The sequence below is a fragment of the Pogonomyrmex barbatus genome, unplaced genomic scaffold, assembly GCF_055798465.1.
Source record: "Pogonomyrmex barbatus isolate J1 unplaced genomic scaffold, ASM5579846v1 scaffold13, whole genome shotgun sequence".
Taxonomy (NCBI): Eukaryota; Metazoa; Arthropoda; class Insecta; order Hymenoptera; family Formicidae; genus Pogonomyrmex; species Pogonomyrmex barbatus.
In genome coordinates this window covers 1,684,964-1,701,297 of record NW_028297109.1, presented here as the reverse complement: position 1 = coordinate 1,701,297, position 16,334 = coordinate 1,684,964, and the positions used below count along the sequence as shown (strand labels likewise).

Below are 16,334 nucleotides of genomic sequence, written 5' to 3'. Positions count from 1 at the left end.
TGGCAGTTTTTCGTTATTATCATTAGCGAATTGATTGTAAATTTGTTGCCTCAAATAATTTAATATATTTGCTTATAGCATATTTTTATAAATCATCTTATCATCTTATTTGAATATCTCCAAAATCCACCGTCAACTATTTTTAAATAAGATTATATACAATAATTTACTATTTCTTCTATTTTAAGAATTAGTAAAATAAGTTTGATAAGCATAATTTATTAATAAAAAGATATTTTATCACTTTATTCTATTCTGCAAATTTTAATTTTTTTATATGTTTTTAATTGTATTCTTTATTTTTTCTCGCTTATAAATTTTTCTCGCACGAGAGATTTTATTCTTTGATTATATAACTAACTTTGATTATTTAACTAATTCTAAGTTGGCAAAAAATCAATTTAGATTATTATTAGCCTATTCATAATATAGACAAGAAAACTGAAAAGGAAAAGAAGGGAGAAAAAAGAAAGAAAAATTTAATTAATCAAGATTAACGCTAATTAAAAGGACGCAACCTATCTTTAATACATAACTTAATAGCCGCTTTTACAGAAATTCTAAAAGGAATCTTTTATGATCCTTATTTTAGCACGTGAAACGATATTTCAATTATTTCTCATAAAAATGAATACATTATACACGACATCCAACGCTATTTTAATCTTTTTAATATTACGTAATGCAGATATTTTTACAGTACAAATATTATTACTAATACATAATAATATTTGAAACAATGAGAAAGATATTAAGATAAATCGCTAATAAAAATAATAAGCGTACAAAATGATATCTCCAATTCAATAATGACTTCAATTGTTTACGCGATTATCGCTCGTAATATAACATTATGTATTTGTAAAAATCATCAATCTTTTCCTCGCGCTATATATACAAGAGAACATTAACTTTATTTAGAAAAAATACAACCATATGAATATTTTTATTCTTTTTTGAATATATATATATATATATATATATATATATATATATTCACATGGTTGTATTTTTTCTAAATAAAGTTAATGTTCTCTTGTATATATAGCGCGAGGAAAAGATTAATGATTTTTACAAATACATAATGTTATATTACGAGCGATATATATATATATATATATATAAATTGTTTACGCATACATTATTTGTATGTAATTTATATATTTTCTTTACATCTCAGTTTATCTTATCACGCTACATATAAAAATATTTAACAAATGAAGACATATGTAAATATTATACAAGCTATTTCTAATCAACTTTATCAGATATATTTGTCATTTCTGTAGACTAAACTCTAAACTTGATAAAGCATATTTAAGCTGCGTTTTATCTCATTTTCGGAATTCTAGACATTCTTCCGGTGTCCCTAGTCGATATATATTTCGGGCTATTATCAATACAACCTAATCTAACCGAACCTCTAACTATTACCGGGCACACAACACACATTACTGCGTTGGATCGTTTACCGTGGGTACACAGTGTAGTCACGTCGGTGCGCGAAGAGCATATCTCTCGAAGCGGCGACCCGCGGCTAAAAGACCGGAAACGACCGTATAGCGACCGCAAGTACGTCTAACGGTCTTCTCCCCCTCCGTCTCGTCTTCTTCCATCCGCGAGTTCACGCTTGCAATTCTCCATTGCTTCGTTCGGTCGCGCGCGAGCGCGACCGCGACCGCTTCATCTCCACGCTTCGTCTAATCCGCCTCTTGTCCCACGGATGTCTTGCGACAATTGCAACCGCGGAATAAACTTGCAGAGCTGCTTTGAGAGAAGTGTCCGCACCGAACAAAGTTATTCTTATTAAAATTAAATTTTTAACCAGCACCAACGAGAGACGAGTGCGTCCGAGGACAGTCTTTTAAATTTGGAATTAATAGAGTAAAGTAGTGCGACCTCTCTTTAAGAAAAGGACGAACAATGAAAAACATGAATTTTTTCACGAAATATATAGAAATAATTTAGAAATGTCAGACGTCTTAAAAATATTTATATCTATTATAACTGTATGCGATGATGCAAAATAAATAAAAGAAAAACAAATAATATTTTTATTTTTCCATTTTACATTTATATATTACAACGCAAAATATTATAATATCAAGATACGTATGCGAAATGTCTCTAAATAATATTTGTTGCATCCTATAATAGCTATTAAATGATAAACGATTCATCGAATAGTGCTGACATTAGCGAAAATTCATATCGCACCTTTTGACCACATAATATAAATGTCCGTATGAGTATATTACAAACTCAGACATGACTCTCTGACGTAAACACGTTAAAGTAGGTGTCCGGGTAATAACCGGCATGTACGTAACTTCGTCGTGGCGTTTAGGGAAACTTCTCCGAGATCAGTGCAATATACATGTATGTTCATACAGACAATCTTGTCTAGACGCAAATTATCGATTGCAGACTATATTCAGAGGTTGCAAAGCCACGGATACATAGATATGGATGGAATTCCAAAATATAATTTTATTCCGAAAAAAACAACATAATTCTTTCATGCGGGTAACTTTTCAAATATATCTGTCGTCTGTTTTAATTCTTTTTCGATAATTGGCTTACTTTTTTAATCAAAAACAAAAATAAATTCTAAAATTTTCGACAAAATTTGTTCTAACATTTTCTTACGTTAAAAGGAAAGAAAGAGAGAGTCTAATCATTAACTTATTTTAAATTGTTAGTTTTTTTAAATAAAAATGCAATCTCCATACAATAAAAGCTTACACAAAATTATGAAGTAAATTTAAAAAATTATTGCATATAATTATGCATATAATTTGTCTTTCTAGAGAACAAACTTTATATTATGCAACAGCGAAGATGTGATAGGAAAATACGTTTGAGCTCATCATCTATCAGATCCTTCGAGAGTCTTGATATGCCATCGATCTTTTTTTGTTAATGTCAACAGCCATTAATTTTTTTCTCCTCGAGGAAATGAGGGTTGTGATGGTTTCTGAATGGATAATGAACGCTTTCATCTATACTTGGATATTATTTAGCATTCTTTAACTTCCGGAAACATTTCTCGATGTCTTTCATGTCAATTTGATAAAGATAAATTCCTCATGTCTACCGGTTCATTGATTAAAATGAACTTTCAACTGAAAATTAAAACGTAATTTTTAGAAAATCAAGACACTACGTTATGGAAAATGATAAGACCCTTTCCGAATAAAATTAATGTTTTAATTAATTAAAGAATAAATACGTCATTAAAGGAGACGCAACACGATCTCAATCTCTATCTCTCGTATCTAAGACAAAATATCCACGTAATAAAATATTTGTGATATTCACATCGTAAGTCAACATACCGTCAAAGAATACCGGAAAAGAGCAAAAAGGGAAGAGGTGAACTGATATATCTCAGCATCATGTATTTGTACGAATATATGGATACATGCCAATGGAAGAGAGAAGAAGCACAGGGCGAAAGCGCATCGTGACTGCCCACGTTACACAACGTGAGTTCGGCTGAACGAGAGACAGTGGAAAGCACCGACGCGGTCCTGAGCATAGTCGATTTCAAGGCTAACCATTCGCTCGTGTACAGTCTGTAGCATAAATTGCAGCTGGTTCTTACCATCGACCATTCGCCACGTTACATTGGAGAACACGGCGTTCGTGTTCAAGAGCGTCACGCGACCAGCCAACCCTACTCGTCGACGTATGCTGTGCTCTGGAAAAGTATCAGAAACAGAGAGAAAGAGAGAGAGAGACCAACAATCACACGTACAAAGCGAGAAGTAATACCGGAATAATTTCATTGTCACTTTTCAATTTTCGAAGCTCTAATTATGCCACAAAAAAATTTTATGTCAAATGTTTACATATTTTATATTAAAAGTCATTTATTCGCGAATAAAATAAACATGACAGTCTTTTTCACGCACATTCGCGAAAGCATATTCGCGAAAAGAGTCAAAAGATGTAAGTTACATATCTTTGTTATAAGATTCTCAACAAGACTGTGCGGATTACCAATCTTGTTGACATTTTTATAATAGAGCCTGTCTATAAACTCTGGCTGTCCCTTTCTCTTTGGTTTTAATCAAGTTTTACGATATTCAATCTGACAGAATTAATTAATTTTTAGTGTTTAACGCCATTTTTTTGCATAATGTGCAGGATATATACGCGAAAAATGCACATCAGTTGCAGCTATTTCCTGTTCTTTCAACACGCACAAGGTGTCGAAACGAACACGTCGTTTACGAGCAACGACTCGAGGGATTAGCGAATTTTCCGTGCCAGCGGATACAAAGGAAGGGATTTGCGGCTATACCCCGCGCTCATCCCCGCAGACTATTTCCTCCCCCTCGGCTACCTATCCTCCCCCGCGCGCGCGCGCGCGCGCGCGCGCGTATGCAGGGCATATATAAATATGCGCATACACATACACAGGAGCGCTACGTAAACATACAACCTCGTTCCTGCTTTCGTCGTGCAACCTATGCGCGCCTGCATTCTACGCGATAAAAGCGCGTCTTCCCTCCGTCGAAGCGCAGTGACGCGTTTCGCACCTGTTGGAATGCGAGAGAGCTGCCGGCTGCGCAAGGTGGTTGGAGGAAAAGTTTAACGTTCAACGGAGGCTCCGTGCATAGCTGGTAGCGCCTGGTTAAGCCCGTTGTTTTGCACTTAGGTATAGGTATTCTATTCTCACACCGATTCGCGGTGGCTATAAGCGAGCATAGATTACGAACGTCGCTGGAATATCAAGAAATACCGACTACTTACGCGATATCTTCCCGATTACGAGTATAACGATATATATCTCGGCACTCTTACACTTTACAAATATTGTTTACACATTTTTTTATTTTTCTCTTGACTGAATACACGCCTAGAATATTGAATTCTTTTCTAAAACTAATCTACGTAAAAAGAGAAAAAAAATTATTGCGTTGAAGTAGGTAGTTTCGATTATTTATTAATTTTTTACAAGAACCATAAGGCAAAATGCAATCTCCGAGATCTAAAATCGCGCCGCTAAAATGTTGTTAAGAACTAAACATAAATTGCAAATTCCAAGTTGGCGATTATACAAATCCCTCTTCTTCATACGGGCATATATATGATTTACGAATCCTGTCCGTATATTCCGGAAGTGTACCTTCATACATCAAAAATGTCTGGGAATATACGTACATAACCAAAAACACGTGAGAGGAATAACTCAGAAGAAGAATCATGGCTCTTGCGTAAGGGATTTACGCAAGTCCCATTCACGTACGTGGTGTCGTGAAACTCCATGGAACGAATGCAGTAGCCAATTACGCGTAATAAAGCAATGTGAAAGTCGATGACGACTTTCCTGCGCGTATTTAAATCCTTCTTGCTATCCGCAGTATATTATAGCGGTATTAAATCATGACAAGCTGTACGAAATTTCAGTTTATCCAAAAGTCAGTTATGCAACACCTCTTAATCTCTTTATTTTCGTTACGTTCTTTACGTTTATTCTATTTATTATATTTATTATAATAAAACTGGATATATTTCCCATATTATTTAAATAAAATTAATTACACGAATATTTCAATACAACATTATTATCTTTTAATATGTATTGTATATCTTGTTTATGACTTTTAATGACAAATTTGTTTATCAACTTTGTTAAAATAATTTTTAACGGTACAAGTGTAACAATCAACAATTCTGTGTGTAAACAAAGCTTACTTGAAACTCATATTCAAGAATATGACTCAATTATTTTTCTTAAAGCTAAATTTATTAGAAAGTTATTTTATTTTCAATCATAAATTATTTGAAAACTGATCTCGATACCATCGCTAAATTGATCAAAATAATTTAAAAAAATCATCAAAAATAAAAAAAGTTATACTCCATATATAATAAATTTCATTAAATGTATTCCTATTGTACGAAATTCATGAATAGTTACATGGAAATACGTTTTGAAGCAATGCAGAGAAATCTATTATAATGAATGACAATTAAAATTAATCATTGCTAGCATATTAATTTTGTTTGAATCATTCAAATGACACAAATACGCTGCATGATGATGGTTGATATACACTACTGCACATCACGTATCTCACATACTCACTGGAAAAGCATGATGTTCTTTCATGACTCAATATTACATTTATGCTTCGTTTTAATTCTTCGCTTTAGTTCCAACATTTATCAATTATTTAAAATCAGCCTTTATAGTAGCTCTTCATATAACATTTATTATTAAAGTATGATTTGACAGAAACATACAAACTTCACGTACAAACTTCAATGTGAACAATTACACAAAGATACAATATCTAATATCCTTTATACTTGAAACGATTATAATAAAGAATAATATCTGAACAAATATCTTGTCGTTAGATCTGTCATTTTTAATTATTTTATTTATAAATGAAAAATATAATATAAAAATTTTTTAATCAAACTAAATTAAAATCAAATCAAATTAAATTAAATTTAAAATCAGTTTATCCGTTTATCCGAAAAATATCAAGACTGTCTGCTTGCGATTTACATAATTCCTTTTATTTGTCGACAATTTTGAAGCTCGGAAGAAAGCTCTTTTTCGAAAATTACAACTTGAAAACGCATATCATCACTCGACATTTTCGTCCCAAAGAAAGATCTCCTCAAATCGACAAAATTCCTAAGTGAAAGACAACACGAATAAATAAATCTCTGTCTAGGATCACGCTATATATTTAATATGTGTTTTTATCATTGCACGTGAAGTGGATTCCTTGCGCGCATAAGTCGCAAAACGATCGCTGGAAACTTATACCCCGTGCAAATGTAAGCGCGCCACGTACCTCGTTATAGCTTTCAAGCACGCGGTATGCGGTTCACCGCGTACGTCATAATTTCATACTCGCCTATATACATCTATATATCACGCAATATTACGTACGAGCAACCTGTACGCTGCCGATAATCGCTCGGTCATGGATGTATAGTAGATTCTTGTGCTTAATTTATTATTTCATATTTTCGTACACGTGTTGCGTAATCGCCGTAACGTAAGAAAAAGAATGCCGAAATATATATACGGCGCGTCGCGTTTAAATTAACATAAGCACTCCAGGCACAGGACACTAAATTGAAAATGAAGCGATAAAAAATTTAAGATAAATTATATCGAATAAAATAACTAAAATTGATCGATTAAAAAAGTCTGAGCTCTTAAAACTTCGGTATTTAAAAGATTAACATCACAATTTTTAAAATTATAGGAAGTTATAGTTTTACGAATATAAATTCTAAACTTTTCTTGACGAAAATATCGAGATAGAGCATCAATCACTATCTAAAACTTTATTTATCCCATATCTCTATTACATAATTTAGTTTGAAATTTGTTTAAATTAAAATCAAAATAAAATAAACTGAGCATTATCATCTCTCTCTGCTCAAGCTAGAATTACTATTTCCAAATTGCCTATCATAGATTTACTTACTTAATCAAAAATCGTCTGGTGATAAAAAAACAAATCGTTTTTCAAAATGTTCAAGAAATTTGTAAAGAAAGAAGCAAAGTAGGCTTAAAGAAAATGTAATTTTAAGCTTTGTATTATGCTACAGGACTTCTCATCCGGAGTGTACCTGGCCCACGCTGGTTTCTTACTCCTTGAGAGGTAATAACTTCCCCTGACCTCCCCTTCTTCTACCTTCACATTTGTTCGTTCTGGCAACCGACGACAGAGCCAGTAATAGTCGTACTCATTCGTTCGACTCGCTTACGAGATCAGGCGAAGGCGACTCGCAAAAGGAGAAAAAAATTGAATTATGCTATGAAAAGTTTAATCAAATACAAACACGATTCAAACAATAGCATTGCCGTTGCTGCATCTTTCGAATCAATCGATGCCTTATTTTCCCTTTTATTGACCCTTCTATTAACTTTGATCCTTTATATACTTTTATTATTTCTGGGACACTAGAGAGAAAAGTAAATATAACAAATAAATGGAATGAAATGTACATTATTCAAAGTAGTAAAAGCTTTAAAGATGTTTCAAGATTTTTAATTTCTAATTTTGCACGATATTCGAAACAATTCGAATCTGTGTATACAGGGCTGCGTTCCGATTCTCCATCCGAGTGAACTTGCTGTATTGGAGTGAAAGAGATATAAAAGAGAAAATCTCTGAGATAAAGAGAGAAAGAAAGCAAGGGTGAAGAATCCTGAACTTCTAAAAAAGAATAAACAATAGAATGTGTTATCTCTAGAAATAGGATATAGAACGTGCAAAAAGAAAAAATTAAAACAAACATTCATATTTGCGAAAATATCAAGTTTTCGTGCATTAGATAAGCGTAATTAATTCATCCCATGACATTTGTGCCAATAACAAACTTGACGGGAAGAAATGTAAATCGTAACGGAAATAGTAATCAGATATCGACAAAGATAGTACCGTGTCAAATATCACGTGAAAGAGAGAAATTGATACCTTCAAATATTGACATCGGAATTTCAAGCACATGAGATCTTGGATTTGAAAATGGAAATATGGCGTGAACAATAATGAATGAAAGCCTCATCAATCAATGAAAGCAAAATCGACAAAACGATAAAGCAGATGACCACGTATCAAGGATGCAGACTAAAAATAAAAATAATAGCTGTACATCGTAATTGATGTCAGTCATATAACCTTTTAAATTGGCCTATATGATCATGTCAAATCAAATGACTATTCTTAGCAAATCTTTTTTTTTTTTTTAAGTTATTTAAATTAAATGATTTATTTGTCTATGCGTATAAATTTTAGCAAAAAAAAAAGAAAAACAAATATCGTTAAAATAAAATTCATTTCTTTTCTCTATTTTAAATAGAACGTATCTCTTTTTCGATATTTGAATAATTTATATGTAATTATTTTACAACAAAAGTATCATACAGTAATAAACAAATGGCAAGATTTCAATTTGTCAAATCATTCAATATGTAAAATCAAAGGAGCCAAGAAACGTGGCGCTTGGTTAGCACCAATGTGATGTGTTCCTATTCACGATTCTATAAATATCCAATTGGCTCCGTTCCGAGTCGTCTGCTTTCCTTCGTTCCTCCATCAACGATATGTTGATCGAAAAAAAAGCAGAAAACAAAACTTCACTGTTTTGTCTAGATTCACTGTGGCTAATTCAGAAGAGGAAAAGTTACGACGATGCGAAGGAATGTATTTTTCATTGGCGATCAAACACAAGTCGCTTTCTCTTCCGCGAACGCAACCCGCTGAAATTGCACGAATCGCATACGCCAGAGCTGCTAGGATCAGCTGTTACCAATGGCATTAATCCTTCGTTGGTTCTTTAATATCAAGCTTTATAATTTTACAAATCAGAAAAATACCGCAAGGATATTTCTTGCACTCATATCAAATAAAATTAAAGACTAGCTAAATTAGTAGAATTACTTTGAATAATTTCAGAGTAATTTTTATTATTAGCTTTAATATGCTTTTGCTGTTTCTAAATAAAATTTTTTTATTTAGAAATCAATAAAGTAAAATTTAACTGGAAAATGATAAATCTTTTACACTAAACCAATAAAAAAGAATATTTCAGAATATTGTTTATTATATCTCAATAGTTACATTTTGTGAAACACTAGACACTAAAAACACTAGACACTAAAAGTATTAAATGAAATATTAAATGGAAACCCAAAATTAAGCGAATTAAGAAATAACGTAATCGCTTGAACACGCACGGAATTAAAACATTAATGTTGCGAAATTACATAATCCACTTTCATAGGCAATGTAATAATAACAAATATTTTATTACTTCTTCCGCGGTAAATGCATAGTAACACAGGAAGCAAACAATGTAATTTAAGTTATCTACGCAACTTGTTTGATTCGTATATAAAATAATGTTAATAATTTTAAATCATTTAATATTTTTATTTTAGTTTCTCGCATATTGTTGACGTATGCAGTCCTTCCACATAACGAAAGTTAATGATGAAAAGATTATATATGTCGCATATATTTTCACGCAAATTTTTATCAGTTATACTTTAATGTATAACACAATATGTTTTATAAATATATATTAATAATTGTTAAATATCTAACAAAATAAATATTAAAAAATAAAACGTAATAAAACTTTATGTTTAAAGGATGCTAATATCAAATTTATTAATAATTTTAGATATTACAATATAATAAAATATTATTACAATTCTTCACAGATATGCAATAATATGTCAAACTATCAACTTACGTTTTTTTTTTAAATGTATGTTAAATAAAATAGATAATAATAGATAAATTTGATTAATAGATTTTTTTTAGATAGATTTTTCGAAAAATAAAAAGAAAAAATAATAAAATGATTAAATACACGTTTTTCTCTTATTCGCCAAATCCTGCATCGTTGTGCATAATCGTGCGCGAATGCGTTTACTTATGGCACGTAATGTTATTCGGACTATTTACAAAGCAATATAGCATTTTGCCAACTATCCCCCAATCTGCAATTTGCCGATATAAATATTAGAGACAGGACAATCCCGACCTATTTTCTCGACATTCTAAATTTTCTTTATTATGTGAAAGTATCCAGTTGTTTTTTGAAATATCATTTAAACGTAAAATCAACATCAACGTATCCAGTCTACATCCGAATTAGTATAAATATTCTTTTTCGCATAAATATGTTATGTTATTTATCTAAAATTATCATTTATCATTTTTCAATAACATTGATTTAAGCAAATCTCTAGTTTTTACAATGTTTCATTTCTAATGTCAAATATTATTGTTACAAGAAATAAGATACTTAATAAACATCCATATATAGCTAATACATAAAAAAAAATGTATATTATAGATTACATTAAAAATACTGAAGAAAACAAAAGATATTAACAATAATCTAAAGTGAAACAAAGAGATAAAAGGAAATCGCCAATTGAAATTTTGACTAATAACAGCGATCATGTGATCAACGCAATACGATCGCATGATCGAATAATACAAATCGCTAAGACAAGCATATCATATTCGCAGATTAATGAAGAATTAATGAGCCGAATGAGAATACATACGATGTCGTGCTTTGAATAATATACTTAACCGGAAGTCATCGAGTAGGAAGGTCGGTAATCAGTTGCGCGCAGAAAATAATACCGCGAGTACATTCTTATATCACTCTTGCGAGAATGTGCAGTGAGAAAGGGATGATGAAAGAGAAAGAGAGGATTCACGTGTCAAGAGAGCGCAAACCTAAATTCCACGCGACTATCGCGGTAAGCATTTTGAATGCTTTCCCTCCTTTAGCAGCGAAATTGCAAAAGTACTCTCTCACGCGCATTTCCGTGAGCGCAATCAAGCGTGTCATTTTTATTTTCTCCCTTTCACAGGAACGAACAGAAGTTCAGCGACAGTCACAGAACATCTTTGCCATTCTACTTTTAATATATCAAGTTTGCAAGAAATATAGTTTATTTATAGTTACTTGTCACAATTTTTATCTAGTAGTAATATCGCTTAAAAGTTACAAATTATATTAACAACTGATCAAAAACGTAGGCCACTTAAATTATTTTAAATTATCTCAATTCCGTCTACATCGTGATATTTAGAATTCAGCATAATCGTTTGTAGTCATTTCCATTTAGTTAATAATTTTCGAGTTAATTATTTCGAGAGACAAAATTCAAACAATAATGTCGAGTCACTCGATGATTTAAACGTTTTAAGACTAAATATAAATAAAATAGCCAATTAAAATATTTTTTCTCACATCATACGAAAAGAAATAAAATCGTTAACTACACATTTCAAAAATCTTTGCTTATTCATAAAACAAATAGTACAATTAAAAAGTTAAAAATTTAAAAGCGTTAATTTAGACATTCATGACTTTTAATGTTAATAATAAATGCGTTATCATTATTTGAGTATATTCAAGATTCGCGAGTGCAGCAGATGTACATCTTTTTGTGATATTTCGCAGCATTGCATCGCAACGTTATTACAAATTCAACATTCAGAATGTCACGAAGCGCATGTGCGCGAACGATACTCTTTACTTTAGGCTGCTTATACCATTGAACTAAGTCGAAAGTAACTTGCAATTCACTTCATCCATTCGAACGCTGAACGCAATACATGAACAAATACATGAAAGAATGTAATTCAGAGTTCTCTGGGAGAAACAATGAAAACTTGGATAATACTCCGACATGCACCGGATCGATTCTTATATCTTTCCATGGGTCTTTATCCAAACTTTGAAAAGATACCGCCTAATTAGCCATTGTTGCAGCTGGCATCGCGTACTAACGAGATTTCATAGTTTGCACACTGGAAATCAAACTCGTCTTTATCTCGAAATTCTTACCTCGATTATCTCTTCTCGACAAAATCGCGAAAATGCTTCATCGTTTGCGATAATATTCTACTAAAAATAACGCAATGTACATCAAAATTCTAATCTAATCTATCTTCCGATCTAATATTTTCCGATATATGTTTCGAGATAACAGACATAACAAACATATATCTACGTAAAGTACACAGTATTATTGGATATTTGTGGAAATACATTAAATAAAAATATAAGATTCCGAAAGTTTTCTTAGATATATTTTCTAAGAATTTTATCGTTTATAGTACGTAATAATTATATATAGTTCAACTAATATTTGTAATTTGACCATTTTTATTTTGACCTACAATATTAAATAAAATCATATAAATATCGATCTTGGATAAATATTTAAAAAATTTTATTCTTGAATAATTATTAAAGCATTATATGTATGAAAGAATGCATATGCATATAATAGTGCAATCAATTATTTCAAACAAAACATGTCAAAATCTACCTTTATATACATGCAAGGTAAAATTATAAACTTCATATTTTTTTAAAAAGGTATGGAACTAAATGTACAAAATTAATATGTTTTTTCATTAATATGTTTCAACATTAATATGTTTTTTCATTTATGTTTTTGCATTTGTACTATTAAAAAATAATTTATGTCGATCAAAAGATTTAATAATTAGTAAAGTTGCAACGCTGAATTTGTCATTTATAACATATGTTCTTTCCATAAAAACATAATTACGATTTTATCTAAATTGTTAACAATCATCAAAAGTGTTTTTTAATGATCGTCAAAATAACGCAGAAATAAAAACGAACAATAATAGGATGTCTCTTCAAATCTCGGGAAAATATTTTTTGAGAATTACCTGAGAATTATTTTTCACAAATTGTGTGTTCGTCACATTTCTACACAAAATTTTACAAACAATTTTAAGATAAATTTGATTGTTATTTAAATGTTTTAATTCTTTTTTCCACTTGTAAATAAGAAAACATAAAAATTACTTATTTCAAATATCAAATTGTAAAAGAAATAAAGAAAACTAAAGTAAATATTTCGTAAAGTATAAAATTTTCAATTGTCTTAGGAAATGGAAATAAAAAATAAAAGCTGTCATAAGTAATATATCAATACTTAAAAAATTATATTCTTTCAAATAATATAAAATTTGGTTAAATAAATTTTTAAATAAAAAATGTAAATATAAAAATCTAAGAATATCAAATAGAAGTAAACTTTAGCATTACAATACTCACAAAATAAAGATAAAATATTCAAAGAAACGATTTCAAAATGGTAAAGCTCTCTGCCTGAGAGTTGCCTGATTTTTCCAGGCAAGGAATTCACAGCTCACTGAGCTTTCCTGAGATATTTTTTTCAGGCAATCATCCTGTTAGTAATGCAACGTTGATAGTAGAGGACCTAATGCGCAGGACGGAAATTTAGAAAGTCATATCCAGCCGCTTGCGCGCGCGCGCGCGCGCGCGCATGCGCGTGCATATACGACCGACCGGCTACTCAACGCGATTCTGTACGCTCGAAACCGGTTTCAAGCTTTTCGCCGGAGGGGCCCCGTGACTCGTGAACGTAACGACGCGTGTTCGAGAAGCGATAAGCTGGTCATGGCGTGGCTGCTCTCGCGACGCAAGAAAACTTCATAAACCATTGGAACAAGCGCGTTCGCCCCGTCGTATTCGTTAACTGAATGTCTTCATTCATTACGTCTCGCGGTTTCTAAGTATCTGTTACAGTTCGACATCTCGACAATAAAGAATATTTCTATATCTATCGTATAGAGGGTATCTTGAAATACATAGGTTGTATATATCACAAAATAAGATCTCTTGTCAAATTTTCTTTAACAGAAATATCGATTAACCGTTCCTATCTATTGACGTTTCCTATCTACCTGCAAGTTGTTGACAATATTTTCATTATTCAATATACAAATACACAAATACAAAAAGAAAGATAATGTTCAATGGACAATAAAAAAATTTATCTCTTCTTTATTAAAATTAAAATTTTATTTTTTTAATAAAAGCTGTTTCTAATGTTCAATTTAATATATTCTTTTATTAAAGAAATATTCATGTTAAATCTTTTATTAAAAAGTACTTTTTTCAATTAAATCGATTAACAAAAAATATATATATTTATAATCGTATTATTTTTTTAAATATTTTAAATTTCTAAATTGTACTCATTCAAATTATGTGACAAACAAAATGTGGCGATCATTACTATCTATGTTATCTCGGAGCGTAAAAAGACAGATGCTTATTCACCATTAAAATCACCATTACTCCGAGTTCCAAATCGACGCTTCGGGAACTTCGCTAAACGTCAACTTCTTTTAACCTGACTCGACTTTTACCGTATATTCCCGTTCGCTCGCAAAAGCCTACAACGTCACCTAGGTCGAACTTTTGTTTGGCAAATTGCTCTTGTCGGAACAACGATTGCAATCGATGGGCGCGCTCGCGAAAAAAAAAAAGAAGAGAAAAGGAAAACGAAAAATGACACTCAAAATAAAAAAAAAAGGCAGGATATGCGCGCGCGATATCGGAGCACCGCTGTTGCGTATGTGTATTTATTTATGACAAAGGGAACCAGGGACAACGCGACAACAGGATCGTTCGTTGCCGCGTCGAGTGGTGGTGCATGGCGCGTCTCTGTCAACGCTACAAGCATTCCTAATTGCGGGGGACACAACTTTCAGACCCTTAGAGCATCTTCGATGGAACCTTGATTAATTTGATCGCTCATTAATTCAAGAAGCAGAATTATAATGAGATTTCTAGTAGCCACCGTCCATAATCTCCCATTTTTTTCATACATCAAACAAAAAATTAAGAATTTTGCCCATGTTAACAAGATCTGGTAAATGTTGCCTGATAAGTTAACTACGTTAATTGGAGTTTGGTCAAAGTCACAGAGATACATTAACAAGTATGGTTTCATTTTTTTTTTTAGCCGCGTGCTACATCTTCGCTTAAAAAATGCATGCTGCAGAATTTGCGCAAGGAGAGAAAGAAAAAGAGAAAAACCCCGCAAAAAGATACAAAAATTGCAATCGAGAACCGATTTACTTATTATTAATAATAATTCATTGCAAAGAATTACAAATCGAAAGTTATAAGGCTACGTATAAATTTTGAGCAATATATGATGTATTTGAAAAATACACAAATCTTTATATGAAAAAAATAAAATAATTTTTCGAGAAGGAAGAAAATAACTTTATATAATATCATGTATCATATATCACAGAAATGGCATAAACATATTAAGATACATAGATTATCTCAAAATTCAAAACTAAATTTTAAATGCTCTGATAAATAACATGTGGGCGGGTTTCCTCAATAAAAATATCAAGGGAACTCGTACAAGTAAACATCATTTATCGTAATTTCCTTAATATCTTTTGATAACTCAAAAAACTGTCGATAAAGAAAAACGATCGAACTCACAAATATTATTAATTATTAAAATTAAAACTGTATATTATAGACTACTTTGTAATAATTTAATAAAATATAATAACTGTTAATGTAATAACAATTGAATATCGATAAAGGTGAAGCATAAAGGCGAATCTATTGATATTGAAACCAGCCAATTTCAATATGTATACAAAGATTCGTTTATATTAAATAATGTTTCGCTTTGTATATAAACTTTTGAATTTTGTATAATGGATAGATATTTTGAAAAGTAAGATCTCACTAAACGTGAAGATGAAGTAAAATTATAGCGAATGGAATGTAAGTTGCACACCGAGTCTTGCTTAAAAACAACGGACAATTTTAGATTTAACGCGACACGCCTGTACTTTCTACACTTCTATGGTGTTTCTCGCCTGTCATTTAAGTCGTATACGATGTGTGTTTTGTTGCGACTCTTTCTCAACTAATCGATGTTTTAAAAATTGTTTTAGTATATTTGTCATATTAAACAAAAA

The 16,334-nt window shown here is 31.3% G+C and overlaps 1 protein-coding gene across 1 annotated transcript in view; it reads right to left on the bottom strand.

The window, feature by feature from the left end:
- LOC105423206 (semaphorin-1A) overlaps nt 1-16,334 on the bottom strand; it is a 217,341-nt gene that overhangs the window by 200,167 nt on the left and 840 nt on the right. The window lies entirely within an intron of this gene.